This window comes from Panthera leo, chromosome B1, assembly GCF_018350215.1.
Source record: "Panthera leo isolate Ple1 chromosome B1, P.leo_Ple1_pat1.1, whole genome shotgun sequence".
NCBI classification, from domain to species: domain Eukaryota; kingdom Metazoa; phylum Chordata; class Mammalia; order Carnivora; family Felidae; genus Panthera; species Panthera leo.
Window position 1 is genome coordinate 95,387,056 of NC_056682.1, and position 18,801 is coordinate 95,405,856.

General features: G+C 38.4%; 1 protein-coding gene and 1 pseudogene across 5 annotated transcripts in view; one reads left to right on the forward strand and one right to left on the reverse strand.

Annotated features, from left to right (window-relative positions):
- The window catches only part of CB1H4orf33 (chromosome B1 C4orf33 homolog), a 126,707-nt gene that overhangs the window by 34,490 nt on the left and 73,416 nt on the right, over window positions 1-18,801 (reverse strand). For all 5 annotated transcript variants that reach the window (XM_042935498.1, XM_042935495.1, XM_042935500.1 and 2 more), the window contains exon 8: window positions 685-733. The gene's annotated coding sequence lies outside the window, so the exon portion shown is untranslated. The remainder of the gene's footprint in view (window positions 1-684; window positions 734-18,801) is intronic.
- On the forward strand, window positions 7,547-17,426 carry LOC122218435 (annotated as a pseudogene).

Here is an 18,801-nt window from a genome sequence, read left to right on the forward strand (position 1 = left end):
ATGAACAAATCAGGAAACTATGTGGAGAAACGGGAGAGGATGTGGAGAAACGGGAACCCTCTTACACTGTTGGTGGGAATGCAAATTGGTGCAGCCACTCTGGAAAACAGTGTGGAGGTTCCTCAAAAAATTAAAAATAGATCTACCCTATTACCCAGAAAAAGCACTTCTAGGAATTTACCCAAGGGATACAGGAGTACTGATGTATAGGGGCACTTGTACCCCAAAGTTTATAGCAGCACTCTCAACAATAGCCAAATTATGGAAAGAGCCTAAATGTCCATCAACTGATGAATGGATAAAGAAATTGTGGTTTATATATACAATGGAGTACTAGGTGGCAATGAGAAAGAATGAAATATGGCCCTTTGTAGCAACATGGATGGAACTGGGGAGTGAGCAAGGGCACATGGAAAACAACAAGCCTTATTAATGACCTACCCATAAACCATCCAAACCAGTGATTCATTAAAAAAAAAAAAATAGCCTCATGCACATCAACCCTACTCAAGCCCTTACACTTTCTTATTTTGCTTCTTTTTCCCATAACTTCAAAGAAGATAAAGGTTAAACACCAAGTATATAAATATTCAAATTTCTGAAAACATTTAAACCTGCCTTTAAAAGACACAGTCATTTTAACACAAAGGTCAATTTGATTGAGTAGAAATTTGTAGTACTCACTGCAAATGCATCAGCACTGGAAAGCAGTAGGACTAGATGCTGTCCATGCCTAAGTGAATAAAGAGAATCATAATGATAAAGTTGAAATTAGGCTCAATAATTCAGGCATTTTCAAATTAAAATGGCATCCAATTTTCATTTTTATCTAATCTTATTCTTGATTTTCCAGTAGCTCATTCTCAGAAAACTGCAGGCTACTTAACAGATTGAAGTTACAAGCAAGTGATGATGGGGACACAGAGTACTTGCATTTACAAAGTTAAAAGGAAGAGGTTTGGGTTTTCCACTTGTGTAGATTATATAAATCTCTTCAACTTATAAAAAACCTACTAAACACTGTCCATAAATCTAAACTTCATCTAAATTTTCAGCTCTATTTCTATTAACAGCGGAAGTTAATTGTTAGATAAAAAGAACATCAATTTCAGGATGAGGTGTTTGGATTCATGTTAATAATGTTCAGCACACTGTACATGATATGCTAAAGTACTCCACTCACAAAATAGTCAGAGATGGCAATGTAACAGCATCTACCCAACCCAGTCAATTTATTGCCCTTCACATAAGAGATAGGTGTATTTCAGCCAACTACATACTTGCCCAATGTTATATTTAATAAGTTCAGAAGCTAAACTTGCCTCATCAAATATCTTAAGGAATGAATATCTTGAAAGTATCTCTTAAGGATTCAGATTCCCCCTGTCCCCCCGCCAAAAGAATTCAGGTTCCCAGTCATGACATTTTTAAAATTAAAAATTAAGATTATATTAGTAGTGTTCAAAGTTAGTAACATAAGCTAATTAAATTGCAGAATTTTAAATTTTGATTTCTTTAAAATTAATTACTAACATACTTAATTCATTTTTAATAATGGGCAAAAAATGTCACTCAATTTAACCCTGTTTGACCCCAAATTTTAAATTTCTTACAATGATGTATACTATTACGTATTTTATTTTCTGTATATTATGAGGTTTTGACATCTTAAAAAAAAAAAAAAAAAAAACCAAAACATTTCTGTTTGGAGAGAGATTGCCCCTCCCTGGGCTAGCCAATTCTTAGAGATAGCTGAGGGCCCAGCTGGGAACATGTCTTTGATATGCACACTAATCCAAAGGTATACGTCCTCTATCTGGCCATACAACTCAGGAGGAAATGTTCCTATACCTTAATCATCCAGGGCCAGGTACAAGGCAACTAGGGACCACTCTTAGAGCTTAGAGCTCACCAAAAGTATTCAAACTAATCAATCCTAAACTGTTTTCCCTGTTCTGCCTTGCCTTTCTCTCAGAAACTCCAATAAAGGCAGTGACTTGGGTGCTCTCCTACCTCTTGCCCTTTCAGCCTCCCAATCCATGCTAGTGTTTTCCCATGTAGCCCTTCATGGCATGGCATGGCATGCCTCCTGTTTCTAGGACCTATGCATATAATAAACTTAGTTTTCCTGAGAATCTCCTGTGTCTCCTTTTGTGGCCACAGTTGACTGACCATCACATAAAAGAACATAGAACATGATGTTTCATTTGTTTTCCTGTTTTCTACAGGCAGAATTACTGATGATTGTCCATAAATATCTATTCTCCCCTGCTACCTTTTTATAATAGATATCACTAGGTTTACCCAACCTGTGATTTCCTGGCAAGCAGAGAAATTTCCCAGCACTCCCTGAACATAGATATAGCCTAAGTGGCTAGGTTTTTGGCCAAACTTAACACATAGATAAGAAATAAAATTTGTTTTTGTTAATCTAAAAGGCAGAACTAGGACCAAGATCTAGCAAATGTATAGAAGTGAGTTTCAATTAAATATAGAAAATTATTTTCTAATATTGACACTCTTTAGAAACTACTACAGTTCCAACACTAGATCTGCTTTTCCTTCTTTTTATTATCATTATGTTTTGTTTTGAGAGAGAGAAAGAACATGCACACACGAGTGGGGAAGGGACAGAGGGAGAGGCAGAGAGAGAAGCTTAAGCAGGCTCCATGCCCACTGTGGATCCCCACACCGAGCTCAATCTCACAACCTTGAGATCATGATCTGAGTTGAAATCAAGAGTCAGACACTCAACTGACTGAGCCACCCAGGTGCCCCATAGATGTGCTTCTCAAAGGTTGGATAATGTCCTCCACCAACAAATGGAAGGAGAGATTTCTGAATTGAATAAAAGTACTGAATAGATGACCTTCAAAGTTTCTTCCAGCCTAATATCCTGCAATTACATATTAGGTAGGAAAAGGAAAGTTGGGAGGAGGATGAGAAAATGGGAGGCAAGATAAAAAAGGTCTGGAGGGGGGCGCCTGGGTGGCTCAGTTGGTTGAGCGTCCAACTTCGGCTCAGGTCATGATCTCACGGTTCATGGGTTCAAGCCCCGCGTCCGGCTCTGTGCTGACAGCTCAGAGCCTGGAGCCTGCTTCAGATTCTGTCTCCCTCTCTCTCTGCCTCTCCCCCACTCACACTCTGTCTCCGTCTCAAAAATAAATAAACATTAAAAAAATTTAAAAAAAAAAAAAAAAGGTCTGGAGGGCACCTGAGTTGCTCAGTTAAGCATCTGACCTTGGCTCAGGTCATGATCTCATGGGTCATGGGTTCAAGCCCTGTGTCAGGCTCTGTGCTGACAGCTCAGAGCCTGGAGCCTACTTCAGATTCTGTATCTCCCTCTCTCTCTGCCCTCCCTCGCTCACGCTCTCTCTTTTTCTTTCTTTCCTTCTCTCTGTCTCTCTCTCTCTCTCTCCCAAATAAAAATAAAACATTAAAATTTGTAATTTATAACCAAGGAATAGGTTACTGGGAAATACATCTGAATAATTAGAAAAAAATTATTTTAATTATCATTTTTATACAACACCAAGTTTCACAGGTCTCCCCCCTCCCCAAAAAACAGGATAACCATAACATCTTTCAAACAAATATGTTTGAAAATCTAGAGAGCAAGCTCCAGATTCAGAGTATAGATATAAAATTATATCTCATGGTCTGAAATTAATTTGACTGGAATTGAAAATTCCTTTCATTCATCATTTTTGGTAGCAGTTTTAGACTGCTTGATTGATTCATGTTACAATCATGAAGTAACTTACTAAATTGACAACATGATGTCTCTTGACTTTTGCCATACTTATATTTACATCTCCCCTAGATTCTGTCACTTTATAAACATCTTAATGGTTCTCTCCAATTTATTAATAAGTTAATTAAAGCAAATAACATAATTTACTATATCATGCCATCTTTGCACTATCTCTACTGCCTAACACAATGCCATTGTTATAAGTGGGCCTCAGAAATACTTTTATTCAATGATCATTTATTGAGGCCCTACTCTATACCTGCCAATGCTCAGGGCACTGGAGATGATACAGCGCTGTGGTTAAGAGTGCAGGCTTCTAAGATGAATGAATCTAGGTTTGAATCCCTGCTCTGCCACTTAGTCTATCTCAGTTTCTTTCCTTCTTTTTTTAATTTTTTTTACATTTATTTATTTTTGATAAAGAGAGACAGAGCACAAGTCAGGGAGGGCAGAGAGAGAAGGAGACACAGAATGCAAAGTAGGCTCCAGGATCTGAGCTGTCAGCACAGAGCCCGACCTGGGGCCCAAACTCACAAACTGCGAGATCATGACCTGAGGCGAAGTCAGATGCTCAATCAACTGAGCCACCCAGACGCCCCTATCTCAGTTTCTTATACCTCAGTTTCCTCACCTGTAAAATGGGCAAAATAATAATACCTTCTTCCCAGGTGAAAACTGAATAAGATAATATATGTAATGTGATTAGCATTGTCTAGCATATGGTAAATCCTCAATAAATGCTATTTATAAGTCAATCACATAGCATATATAAAATAATGTCAATAATATAACCATTCATATTATAATCTATGTACTATAATTCATTGGATAAAAGTTCCATGAAGAAAGGATATTTGCCTATTTTAAATAAATTAATCAGTAATCAACACATTTTTTTACATTAAAATGATTTAATTTTCTTTGTTATGGACATTTGTTTCAAGAATTAGAAACTACATGGAAGAATGCTTTATTAAGATTAAATGAAGTATGACTTCTAACATATCAAGATAATATAATTCCTTCCAGGATCCTGTCTTATAAAGGTAAGGTCTGTTATATAGGCAATAACTACTTAAAGTAAAAATCAACAATACAAGAAACAACAGGTGTTGCTGAAGATATGGAGAAAAAGGAACCCTCTTGCACTGTTGGAGAGAATGTAAACTGGTGAAGCCAGTCTGGAAAACAGTATGGAGCTTCCTCAAGAAGTTAAAAATAGAACTACCTGGGGCACCTGGGTGGCTAAGCTGGTTGAGGTCTGACTCTTGATTTTGGCTCAGGTCAAGATCCCAGGGTCATGGGAACAAGTCCCACAAAGGGCTCTGCACTGAATATGGAGCCTGCTTAAGATTCTCTCTCTCTTTCTCTCTCTCTCCCTGCCCCTCACCCTTGCTGATACTCTCTCTCTAAAATAAAAAAAAATAAAAATAAATAGAACTACTCTACACAATCCAATCACACTACTGGGTTTTTACCCAAAGAATACAAAAGCACTGGGGTGCCTGACTATGGCTCAGTTGATTGAGCATCCGACTTCAGCTCAGGTCATGATCTCTCTGTCCGTGGGTTCGAGCCCCATGTCAGATTCTGGGCTGACAGCTTGGAGCCTGAAGCCTGCTTCTGATTCTGTGTCTCCCCTCTCTCTGCCCCTCCCCTGCTTGTACTCTGTCTCTTTCTCTCAAAAATAAACATTAAAAAAATTAAAAGAAAAAAAGAATACAAAAACACCAATTTAAAGGGATACATGCCCCCCTATGCTTATTGCAACATTATTTACAATAGCCAAATTATGGAAGCAGTCCAAATGTCCACTGATTGGTGAGTGGATAAAGTGGTGTGTGTGTGTGTGTGTGTGTGTGTGTGTGTGTGTGTAATTCAATATTACTCAGCCATAAAAAAGAATGAAATCATTTGCAAGAATAAAATCCTTGCCATTTGGATGGAGCTAGAGAGTATTATGCTAAGTGAACTAAGTCAGAGAAAGACAATATCATATGGTTTCTTTCATGTGGAATTTAAGAAAACAAAACAAATGAGAAAAAGGGAAAAAGAAGACAGAGAAAGAGAAACAAGCCAAGAAACAGACTCTTAATTACACAAACTGATGATCACCAGAGGGGAGATGGGGTGACGGAATGGATGAATAGGTGTTGGGGATTAAGGAGTGTACTTGTCATGATGAGCACTGAGTGATGTATGGAATTGCTGAATGACTATATTAAACACCTAAAGCTAATATAACACTATGTTATATTTAACTGGAATTAAAATATTTTTAAAAAAACTACTTACAGTAAAATGCCTACCTCTCTACATAATCTAAATAATAAAATCTTTAAAGTGACAATAAATTGGTGAGTTCATTAAACATGCCTGTTAGATACTCAGAGACATCTTTAACACATAAGAACTTGGAAAACCCAAAATGATAAACTCCTGATTTTCTTATTGATCTTGGGACAGTATAAGACAAATGCTTTTAACAGAAGAAATTAAAATATTAGTAATTCCAATCTTATCTCCCTACAACATATTTTAGTAGTCCTTGGTGTATGGCAAATGGTTTATGCACATTTGTTTTCCATTGAGTATTCTAGAAAATTTGTGAAAATTCGGGGTTGCAGATAGAAAAGAAGAAAGAAAAATGAAAAACTTAAATAACCCACAAGGATTTATATTTAAGAATTATATAATGACTGTACTGGAGATGTGGAAATATAATGGACACCAGTCACTTCTATCACATTTTCTTTCTCCTTTTTTTCAAAAGCCCTATAGCCTTTGAAGAACTGCTCCTTACCTTTAAACTTTGTGATTCAGACAGGGCTGCCAACTACAATATCACAGCCTCTTTACATACTGAAGTGGGAAGAAGAAATCTGTTTCCTTTATAGTGGCTAAATTAGGATTACTGCAAATTTCAATTGCCTGAGTCATCTCCGTCACCACCACCTCATAAGAGAAGCCTCTACAGGGGATGGGGCCCAACATGGCAGAGAAGTAGGGGGGATCCATAGTTCCCACGTCTCTCAAACAAAGAGGTGTAGAAGCCAAACGACTTTGAACACCAGAGCCTGGGAGGAAAAGAGACTGAATCTACTAGGAAGAAAACAGGAAAGCTGGAAAAAAAGATAGGTGGGTAACTGAACTGGGGGAGATTAAAAAAAAGGCCACGTGGGCATGGAGGAGTAGGACCCCTTTCTGCAGAGAGACAAAGGGAAGAGAAAGAGCGGCTAGGGAAGTGCAGGACCGTATCTGGACAGGAGAAAAACCTCAGATTGAGACTGAGAGGAAACCGATCTCTAACTGTGGGACTTTCTTTGGACGGGGGATGGCTCCTTGTTCCGCACCTGGGGCGGAGGGAAGCCAGGCCTGGATGTGGTGGTAGGTCAGCGGTTCAGTCCGCAGTTGGAGAAAGTGGTTCCCTCCCTGGAGGGCTGCGGGATAGTACAGAACCTGCCTGTGTCCGCCATCCCCAGGCGCAGTGGCTGGGCCGAGGGCGACGTCTGCAGGAGGAAAACAACGCCGTTTCCCTGGAGTGCTGCGGGAAAAGACAAAGGCTGCCTGCATCCACCACCCCAGGGACTCTTGGGGAGGGTGGCAGCTCAGTCCTTAGTAGGAGAAGGCGGTCCTCCCTGAAGTGCAGTGGCACAGACAAAGCCAGCCAGGACCACATATCAGGCCTCACTGAGAGGTGCTTCCCCAGCGCCAGAGCACATGGAGCAGGACTTTGAATCCTAGCCAAGCGTAGGGTCGGGGGTTGGCAGAGTGAGAAGGACCATCCCGTCTATGCCCACGGCAGTGAGGACGACTCAAACTGAGGTCACCTTGTCTAGCTCTGTGGAAAAGAGACTGGGGAATCACCATTCCACCCCACCACCACCGCCAAGGCGGAGCGTCAGGGATCACTCCCAGGGCCCATTGTGGAGGTAGGCTCAGATTACGCCAAACCACACCCCCTTGTACTGGGTAACTGTATATCCACCAAAGCAGCACAGACCCTGCGGATAGCTATTACCTACAAGCAATGCAGCATTTCCTGGATTAACTCTAGGTCAATTCTGGATATATAGATATATTCTCCTCCCCACCCCCATTTCTCCTCCTTATCTCTTCCCTCTCCTAGGCTGGTTACTCTGGTTATTGGTCTGTCAAAACAGACATATTTAATCCATTTTCTTGATACATGTTCTACACCTCCTTCGATACACTCCTTTCTCTCTCTCTCTGAAATAATCAAGCCATATATTTTCTCTGTCTGGGCAACTTTATCTTCATTTCCTTTTCCCTGCCTCTTTCTTTATTTTCCTTTCTCTCTCCCTCTGGATTAAGACTTTTAGTCTCTCTGCTGAACCAATGTTTATTTTTTCTTCCCACCCCCCTTCCCCACTCCTGTCATTTCTCTCTTTGTATGTGCTCTTCCATCAGCACCACCTCCACCCTCTGCTTTACTTGTGGTTGGTGTTTTGGGGTTTTTTGTTTTTGTTTGTTTGTGTGCTTGCGTGTTTTTGTCTCCTGTTTGTCTATCTGTTTTCCTTTACAGAGCTACTCCAAGGAACATATCAAAGCACATGTGGTGGAGGGTCCAAAATATTACTATGAGTAGGGTGATAAAATAACCAAGGTCACACCAACAGAGAGCAAGTAACAATCCCTGAAAAAACACCTCCTGAAGGGCCAGATCTTGGACAGTGTATGACCCTCCTTTAATATAGCAGTGCTTGAAGGTACAGAGCATACAACAAGCTTTTAAAACACATAAGGACAGAAAACTAGCCAAAATGACCAAATGGAAGAATTCTCCTCAAAAGAAATTCCAGGAAATAGCGACAGGTAACGAATTGATCAAAAATGATTTAAGTGCTATAATGGAACAAGAATTTAGAATAATAGTCATAAAATTAATCGCTGGGCTGGAAAAAAGCATAGAGGACAACAGAGTCTATTGCTACAGAGACGAAGGGACTAAAAAATAGTCATGATGAATTTAAAAATGCTATACATGAGGTGCAAAATAAAATGGAGGTGGCCACAGCACGGATTGAAGAGGCAAAGGAGAGAATAGATGATTTAGACGATAAAATTATGGAAAAAGAGGAAGCTGAGAAAAAGAGAGATAAAATCCAGCAGTACGAGAGGAGAATTACAGAACAAAGTGAGGCAACCAAATGAAACAATATCCGTATAATAGGAATTCCAGAAGAGGAAGAGAGAGAGAAAGGGGCTGAAGGTGTACTTGAAGAAATCATAGCTGAGAACTTCCCTGATCTGGGGAAGGAAAAAGGCATTGAAATCCAAGAGGCACAGAGATCTCCCTTCAGACATAATTTGAATCCATCTTCTGCATGACATATCATAATCAAACTGGCAAAATACAAGGATAAAGAGAAAATTCTGAAAGCAGCTAGGGATAAACAGGCCTTAACATACAAAGGTAGACACATAAGGATAGTAGCAGACCTATCTACTGAAACTTGGCAGGCCAGAAAGGAATCGCAGGAAATCTTCAATGTGATGAACAGAAAAAAATGCAGCTGAGAATCCTTTACCCAACAAGTCTGTCATTTAGAATAGAAGGAGAGACAAAGGTTTTCCCAAACAAACAAAAACTGAAGGAATTCATCACCACTAAACCAGCCCTACAAGAGATCCTAAGGGGGATTCTGTGAGTGAAATGTTGCAAGGACCACAAAGTACCAGAGACACTACTATAAGCAAGAAACCTATAGATATCACAATAAGTGTAAACCCATATCTTTCAATAATAACACTGAATGTAAATGGACTAAATGCTCCAACCAAAAGACAAAGGGTATCAGAATGGATAAAAAAACAAGACCCATCTATATGGTGTCGACAGAGACTAATTTTAGACCTGAGGACACCTTCAGATTGAAAGGGGATGGAGAACTATCTATCATGCTACTGGAAGTCAAAAGAAAGCTGGAGTAGCCATACTTATATCAAACAAACTAGACTTTAAATTAAAGGCTGGAACAAGAGATGAAGAAGGGCATTATATAATAATTACAGGGTCTATCCAGCAGGAAGAGTTAACAATTATAAATGTCTACACACTGAATTCAGGAGCCCCAAAGTATATAAAACAATTACTCACAAACATAAGCAACGTTATTGATAGAATATGGTAATTGCAGGATACTTTAATACCCTACTTACAGCAATGGATACAACATCTAGACACAGGATCAATAAAGACAAGGGCCCTGAATGATACATTGGATCAGATGGACTTGGCAGATGTATTTAGAATTCTGCATCCCAAAGCAACAGAATATACTTTCTTCTTGAGTGCACATGAAACCTTCTCCAAGATAGGTCACATACTGGGTCACAAAACAGCCCTTCATAAGTATACAAGAATTGAGATCACACCATGCACACTTTAAGACCACAATGCTATGAAACTTGAAATCAACCACAGGAAAAAGTCTGGAAAACCTCCAAAAGCATGGAGGTTAAAGAACACCCTACTAAAGAATGAATGGCTCAACCAGGCAATTAGAGAAGAAATTAAAAAATATATGGAAACAAATGAAAATGAACATACAACAATCCAAACGCTTTGGGATGCAGTGAAGGCAGTCCTGAGAGGAAAATACATTGCAATCCAGGCCTATCTCCAGAAACAAGAAAAATCCCAAATACGAAATCTAACAGCACACCTAAAGGAAATAGAAGCAGAACAGCAAAGGCACCCCAAACCCAGCAGAAGAAGGGAAATAATAAAGATCAGAGCAGAAATAAACAATATGGAATCTAAAAAAACTGTAGAGCAGATCAATGAAACCAAGAGTTGGTGTTTTGAAAAAATAAACAAAATTGATTAACCTCTAGCCAGGCTTCTCAAAAAGAAAAGGGAGATGACCCAAATAGATAAAATCATGAATGAAAATGGAATTATTACAACCAATCCCTCAGAAATACAAGCAATTATCAAGGAATACTATGAAAAATTATATACCAACAAACTGGACAACCTGGAAGAAATGGACAAAGTCCTAAGTACCCCCACACTTCCAAAACTCAAACAGGAAGAAATAGAAAACTTGAACAGACCCATAACCAGAGAAAAAATTGAATCAGTTATCAAAAATCTCCCAACAAATAAGAGTCCAGAACCAGATGGCTTCCCTGGGGAATTCTACCAGATGTTGAAAGCAGAGATAATACTTATCCTTCTCAAGCTGTTCCAAGAAATAGAAAGGGAAGGAAAACTTCCAGACTCATTCTATGAAGCCAGCATTACTTTGATTCCCAAACCAGAGACCCAGCAAAAAAAAAAGGCCAATATCCCTGATGAATATGGATGCAAAAATTCTCAATAAGATACTAGCAAATCGAATTCAACAGCATATAAAAATAATTATTCACCATGATCAAGTGGGATTCATTCCTGGGATGCAGGGCTGGTTGAACATTCGCAAATCAATCAACGTGATACATCACATTAATAAAAGAAAAGAAAAGAATCATATGATCCTGTCAATCCATGCAGAAAAAGCATTTGACAAAATTCAGCATCTTTCTTAATAAAAACCCTCGAGAAAGTCGGGATAGAAGGAACACACTTAAACATCATAAAAGCCATTTATGAAAAGCCCACAGCTCATATCATACTCAATGGGGGAAAAACTGAGAAATTTCCCCCTGAGGATCAGGAACACAACAGGGATGTCCACTGTCACCGCTGTTGTTTAACATAGTGTTGGAAGTTCTAGCTTCAGCAATCAGACAACAAAAGGAAATCAAAGGCATAAAAATTGGCAAAGATGATGTCAAGCTTTCACTTTTTTGCAGATGACATGATATTATACATGGAAAACCCAATAGACTCCACCAAAAGTCTGCTAAAACTGATACATGAATTCAGCAAAGTCACAGTGTACAAAATTAGTGTACAGAAATCAACTGCATTCCTATACACTAATAATGAAGCAACAGAAAGACAAATAAAGAAACTGATCCCATTCACAATTGCACCAAGAAGCATAAAATACCTAGGAATAAACCTAACCAAAGATGTAAAAGATCTGTATGCTGAAAACTATAGAAAGCTTATGAAGGAAATTGAAGAAAATATAAAGAAATGGAAAACATTCCATACTCATGAATTGGAAGAATAAATATTGTTAAAATGTCAATACTACCCAAAGCTATCTACACATTCAATGTAATCCCAATCAAAATTACACCAGCATTCTTCTCAAAGCTAGAACAAGCAATCCTAAAATTTGTATGGAACCACAAAAGACCCCAAATAGCCAAAGTAATTTTGAAGAAGACCAAGGAGGTATCACAATCCCAGACTTTAGCCTCTACTACAAAGCTATAATCATCAAGATCATCAAGACAGCATGGTATTGGCACAAAAACAGACACATAGACCAATGGAATAGAATAAAGACTCAAAAACTGGACCCACAAATATATGGCCAACTAATCCTGACAACACAGGAAAGAATATCCAATGGAAAAAAGACAGTCTCTTTAACAAATGGTGCTGGGAGAACTGGACAGCAACATGCAGAAGATTGAAACTAGACCACTTTCTTACACCATTCACAAAAATAAACTCAAAATGGATAAAGGATTTGAATGTGAGACAGGAAACCATCAAAACCCTAGAGGAGAAAGCAGGAAAAAACCTCTCTGACCTCAGCTGCAGCAATTTCTTACTTGACACATCTTCAAAGGCAAGGGAATTAAGAGCAAAAATGAACTATTGGGACCTCATCAAGATAAAAAGCTTCTGCACTGCAAAGGAAACAATCAATAAAACTAAAAGGCAACCAACGGAATGGAAAAAAGATTTGCAAATGACATATCGGACAAAGAACTAGTATCCAAAATCTATAAAGAACTCATCAAACTCCACACCCAGAAAACAAATAATCCAGTGAAGAAATGGGCAGAAAACATGAATTTCTCTAAAGAAGACGTCCAGATGGCCAATAGACACATGAAAAGATGCTCAATGTCACTTCTCATCAGGGAAATACAAATCAAAACCACACTGAAATAACACCTCACACCAGTCAGAGTGGCTAAAATGAACAAATCAGGAGAGAATCGATGCTGGTGAGGATGTGGAGAAACAGGAACCCTCTTGCACTGTTGGTGGGAATGCAAACTGGTGCAGCCACTCTGGCAAACTTGGAAGTTCCTCAAAAAATTAAAAATAGACCTACCTTATGACTCAGCAATAGCACTGCTAGGAATTTACCCAAGGGATACAGGAGGGGTGATGCACAGGAGCACTAATACCCCAATGTTTATAGCAGCATTTTCAACAATAGCCAAACTATGGAAAGAGCCTAAATGTCCATCAACTGACAAATGGATAAAGAAATTGTGGTTGATATACACAATGGAATACTACTTGGCAATGAGAAAGAATGAAATTGGCCATTTGTAGCAACGTGGTTGGAACTGGAGAGTGTTATGCTAAGTGAAATGAGTCAGGCAGAGAAAGACAGATACCACATGTTTTCACTCATATGTGGATTCTGAGAAACTCAACAGAAGACCAGGGGGGAGGGGAAGGGGGAAAAAAAAGTTACAGAAGGATGGAGGCAAACCATAAGAGACTCTTAAATACTGAGAACAATCTGAGAGTTGATGGGGGCTGTGAGGGAGGGGAAAGTGGGTGATGGGCATGAGGAGGGCATCTGTTGGGATGAGCACTGGGTGCTGTATGGAAACCAATTTGACACTAAATTTCATAAAAACAAAACAAACAAAACAAAGGAAGGAATGATGCTGGAGAACCATACAAGGAAAAAAAAAAGAAGCCTCTACAGAAGGAAAGTATTAAGACAGATACACGAAGACAAGAAAGAAATGTAGAGATTAATGGGGGGGGGGTCAGATATGGGGGTGTGAGAAGAGAAAAGAGGAAAAGAAAAATATCTGTTGCCATCACCCTAATCTTTGGATTGAGTCAGGCCAGCTAGCCCACCTCTCATCTTCTTAAATTCTTGAGCCAACAATTCTCTCTTTCTGCTCGAATTTCCTAGTTTCACTTCTTTCATTTACAAATAAAAGAATTCTGATGAATACAGGAGACTTCCAATTTTACTTACAAATATATAGAGGTAACTTTGTAAATCAAAATATTTCAAGTCATGAATATTCAAGATTTTCAACTTTGGGCACTATTTTTTGTTTCATGTTTTTAATATTTTATGCCTTTATATGATTAAAACTGTAAAATATTTGCATTTTACTTATTGAAATTATTCTCTTTTGATATCTGAATGCCAACACAATTAATAAAAGTGAAGAAAATAAATGATTCATTTTGAAGAAATTATACTAGCAATTCAAGTTAATATAATAAGTATTAAGTTATCAACAGATGCAGTATAGTATGGGGATTAAAAAGCACGGACTCTGAAGCCAGATAACCTGGATTCAAATTTAGACTCTTGCACCTACTAGCCATGAGACCTTGGTCAAGTTATCCAACAGAGATACGTTTCCTCACCTGAAAAATGGATTATGGTGTGCTTAAAGCGTTTGAAAGGTGAAAAGTGCTTAGAATGGCATCCTACACAATGTTAGCATTACATTAGTGTTAGTCATTATTATTACTGTTATCTAAAACAATATCGTGTTTTAAAATGCCTCATTGAAAAAAAAATCCTCATTGGTTGACTCCTCATCTCAGAGTTTACTTCAGTGAAAGAAATGAGTATCAGAACTGCTTGATAGATGTGCAAAAGTTTAGGTATACACATCCAAAGTAATGAAGCATTTTAGCAACGTTAGTAGTTCCAAACACAAGAATAACATGGCGGTTCCCTTTGCCACCTACCTTTTTTCTCTAAAGAAGAGGAATGCAGTGGAAACCAAATTATCTTACTGGGAATTTGGGACTTGAGACTGAAAGAATCTAATGCTGATGCTTCTGCCTATTTTCTACAACAATACTATAATGTGTTTTTAAAAATGTTGTATTGTGATTCAGAGATCGCTCCCTCAGATATGTGGAGGACCACGCATGCTCTGTAACCACGAGGAGCACTCTGAGTCTTGTAAATTGTAAAAACACATTGTAAGCTTTAAAAAAATCTAAAATAGTTACAGAGAGGGAAGGAAGCAAACCATAAGAGACTCTTAAATACAGACAGCACACTGAGGGTTGATGGAGGTGGGCAAGGGAGGGTGGGAGAGGAGATGGGAAAATGGGTGATGGGCATTGAGGAGGGCACTTGTTGGGATGAGCACTGGGTGTTGTATGTAAGCAATGAATCATGGGAATCTACCCCCCAAACCAAAAGCAGACTGTATACTCTGTATATTAGTCAACTTGACAATAAGTTCTGTTTAAAAAAATAATAAAAATAAAACAAAAAAAAATTCTGCAGGCCATATTCAGCCATTGGGATGCATGGTTATACGTCCAAAAGTGAATAGTGATTTTATCTGGGTAGTAATATTACAGATTACTTTTATTCGTGTACTTTTTATTATTTCCTAAGTATTGTACAATGTATATAATTTTCTTTTATCATCAAAAGAGAAAAATACACAAAATATATGATCTTTTTAGAAAAGTTATAGGTTCATGACTCAGCTACATGTAACTGAATTTGATAATTTGTTGCATCTAAGAAATCCTAAAAGAAGCCTTGGGAGAAGAACATAGCATAAACAAGCACTTCAAGCAAAAACTTTACGAAAAGATAAATCTATGGGTGAGGTTAATTTTAGGAGGTAAAGAACATCCTTAGATGGCTGGCTGTCACTGAGAAATGTCCAGGATAGCATTTTCAACAGGCAGAATGTGAAGTGGTTCAAATAGACTACATGTGGTAAGTGCTTTTTCCGTGTGGTAAAATTGTATTTAATTATCCAAATAACATCTAAAGAATTTTTTCTTTAAAGCTAGAGCCATGCAATGCATCTCTAAACCATACTTCTTGACTGAACATCTTTACAGACATCAATATTGTTTGTCCAGCACAATTAGGGCCAGAAGAATCCATATACCCTGTACGGACTTTGTATAGAAGCAAGTGATGCCACCGACAGAGCTGAATATATCACTATAAATTTTATAATTTTAAAGTTTAAAACAAAGGCTTTGGAGCTCAGAATTCATCTCATTAGGAAATTAGCTTCTAAATTTTGTTTGCTTGTTGACTTAAGGTCTATAAACCATGGGAGAGGTATAGAACTTAGTGAAGTTGAATTAATATTCTAATAATAGCACCCTAAGGAAAAAAAAAACACTAGGTATCGTGACTATCTAGAAGCTCTGTACAGTTTTCAGCTCTATCAGACTAGTTTCATGAAAAGTCACTGGTCCTGATGAATTTAAATCAGGAAGTGATTTAAGCCAGGAAGTGGGTCAGCCTTAGGAAATACCATAATCCCTGTTACCTGTGTGATTTTGCATTTCAGAGGAATTGCATAGTCTGCTTTAATGCTTCTAACTTTGTACAATGCCTACCATAATAATTATGGGTGGGACTCATCCACATTTTGCAAACCAAACAGAATGTTTGAGAGCTTAATGACTTTAAAAAACTGTTTGGAAAGCTGTCCTTAAGAAGCAAGCAGCTTTAGTATGCATTAAAAGAGAATTTACCAGCAGAGTTCCACCTTGAGGTACTGTTTCTTCTTGTTTTACAAAAACAAAACAAAACAACATTTCAAGGCAGTACATCTAGCAGTCCCACAGACCTGTCTCTTGCTTCAACAGTGTTTGAACCAAACAGACCCATAGATGCCCCTTCTTCCAGCCTCAGACCACCCTCCAACTTCTTTTCCAGTTGCAACCTTTGGAACCATCTTCTCAGCTATCCTCTGCCTCTGGCAATGAGCCAACATCATATTTTGAGCTTAGCTCTTTATTGCCAATCAACTGTGAGCTCCCACATTCATCAGAGTTATTCCACCAGGGTGGAGACAACACTCAACCGCCTGATCAACATGCATCTTCAGTCCTTCTACACCTAACTCTCTCTAGGCTTCTATTTTGACTGTGACAATGTGGCTCTGGAGGGTGTAGAAGCTTCTCAGAGACTTGGCTGGACTTGGCTGAGGAGAAGCTCAAGGGCAACAGTGTCTCTTTTAATTTTTTTTAAGGTTTATTTATTTATTTTGAGAGAGTGTGTGCAAGCAGAGGAGGGGCAGAGAGAGCGAGAGAGAGAATCCCAAGTAGGCTCTGCACTGACAACACAGAGTCAGATGCAGAGCTCAAACTCAATCATGAGATCATGACCTGAGCCAAATCAAGAGTCAGATGCTGAACTGACTGAGCCACCCAGGCATCCCAGTGTCTCTTGATGCAAACCAACTCAGCAGCTGTGCTCTCTTCCAGGATATGCAGAAGCCATTCCAGGATGAGTGAGGTAAAACTCTGGATGCCATGGAAGCTACCATGGTCTAGAGAAACCCTGAACCAGGCTGTTTTGTATCTGTACGCCCAGCATTCCAGACCTACATCCCTGTAACTTCCTGGAGAACCACTTCCTGGATGAGGAAGTGAAACTCATCAAGAAGATGGCAACCACTTGACTGATCTCCCAGGCTGGCTGGTCTCTAGGCTGGGCGAGGCCAGTATTTCCTGGAAAAGCACACCCTCAAGCAGGCTAGGGGCCTCTCTGGCATCCCCTCCTGTAAGGCTTTTGCCTGAGCCTCTCTGTGCAGCCACTAGGTAGCTTTTTAACCACACTGATGCCCTCTCCCAAGCCAGGGACCAAGTGGAAATATTGATGTTTTTGCAGAAAAAAAAAAAAAAGATTCAACAACTATAAGTAAAAAACAATCATCATATTGAGACATCCAGAAAGAGTCAAGAAAGTAAAGATTGTAAAAAGTCACATTCTGAAGAAGGAAAATCTAGAACCTTAAAAAATAAAATTTTATATTCAACATTACTGCAAACTACTTTTTAGAAAATTCAATATAACTTAAAAATTAAAAATTAAAAAATTCAGCGTAACATTCTCATTAGCTGGTGAATATTAAATGTTAAAGCAATTTATCTGTTGTCCATACAAAATATTCTATTCCAAATTTACATAAATATACATATATACAATTCTTCCAATTGTTTCCCAGAATGATTTCACTGAAATATTAATTTGACAGAATTTTTATAGATAGTAAGTATTAAATGTGGGAGGCAGCATAGAATAATAGTTGAGTTCAAATTATGCTTACTTCACTTACATGATCTCAGGCAAATTTCTTAACTGCCTTATGTCTCAGTTTCCTAATCTATGAAACAGAAATAAAAATGGTATCTGGGTCATAGGACTAATGAATGAAGTGTTTAGAATAGTGTCTGGCACATAGTAAATACTCAGTAAATGGTAGTTGGCATGGTTACTGATATTGCCATGTAAAGGAAAAAGTACAGTAGACAAATATGTGATATTTTGGGTTAATAATATAAAACAGATCTCTCAGGGCACATGGGTGGCTCACTAGATTAAGTGTCTGACTTCGGCTCAGGTCCTGATCTCACAGTTTATAGTTTCAAGCCCCACGTCAGACTCTGTTGTCAGCACAGATCCTGCTTCAGATCCTCTGTCTCCCCCTTTTTCTGGCCCTCCCCTGCTTGCTGTCTCTCAACTTAAAAAAAATTAAAAATATAAAAAATAAAAGATTTCTAAAGGATTTTTGAGTTATTAATATGATAATATTCATAGTGACTCTCTAAGGGACAGAGTCTGCAGAGCTTTCCAAGCTTTTCTCACTAGAACCTTTTTTCCCCACTCAGCATATTTTTCAAAACTAATATCAATGAACAGGCCTGAAGGATTAAGTATAAAAAAAAAAAAGAGGATTTCAAAAAGAATTTTTAAAAAAAGACAATACAAACAAATCTGTCTATTGTAATCACTTCAGTAAGGAATTTTTAAAATCTAGTTCTAAAATCAGACCTGGCTTTGAGTACCCACTCCATTACTTATGTACTGTGTGATCTTAGGCAAGATAATGAAATTCTCTGAGCCTCTGCTTCCTCATTTGTAAATCTCACGGGATTGCTGTGAGGATTAAAT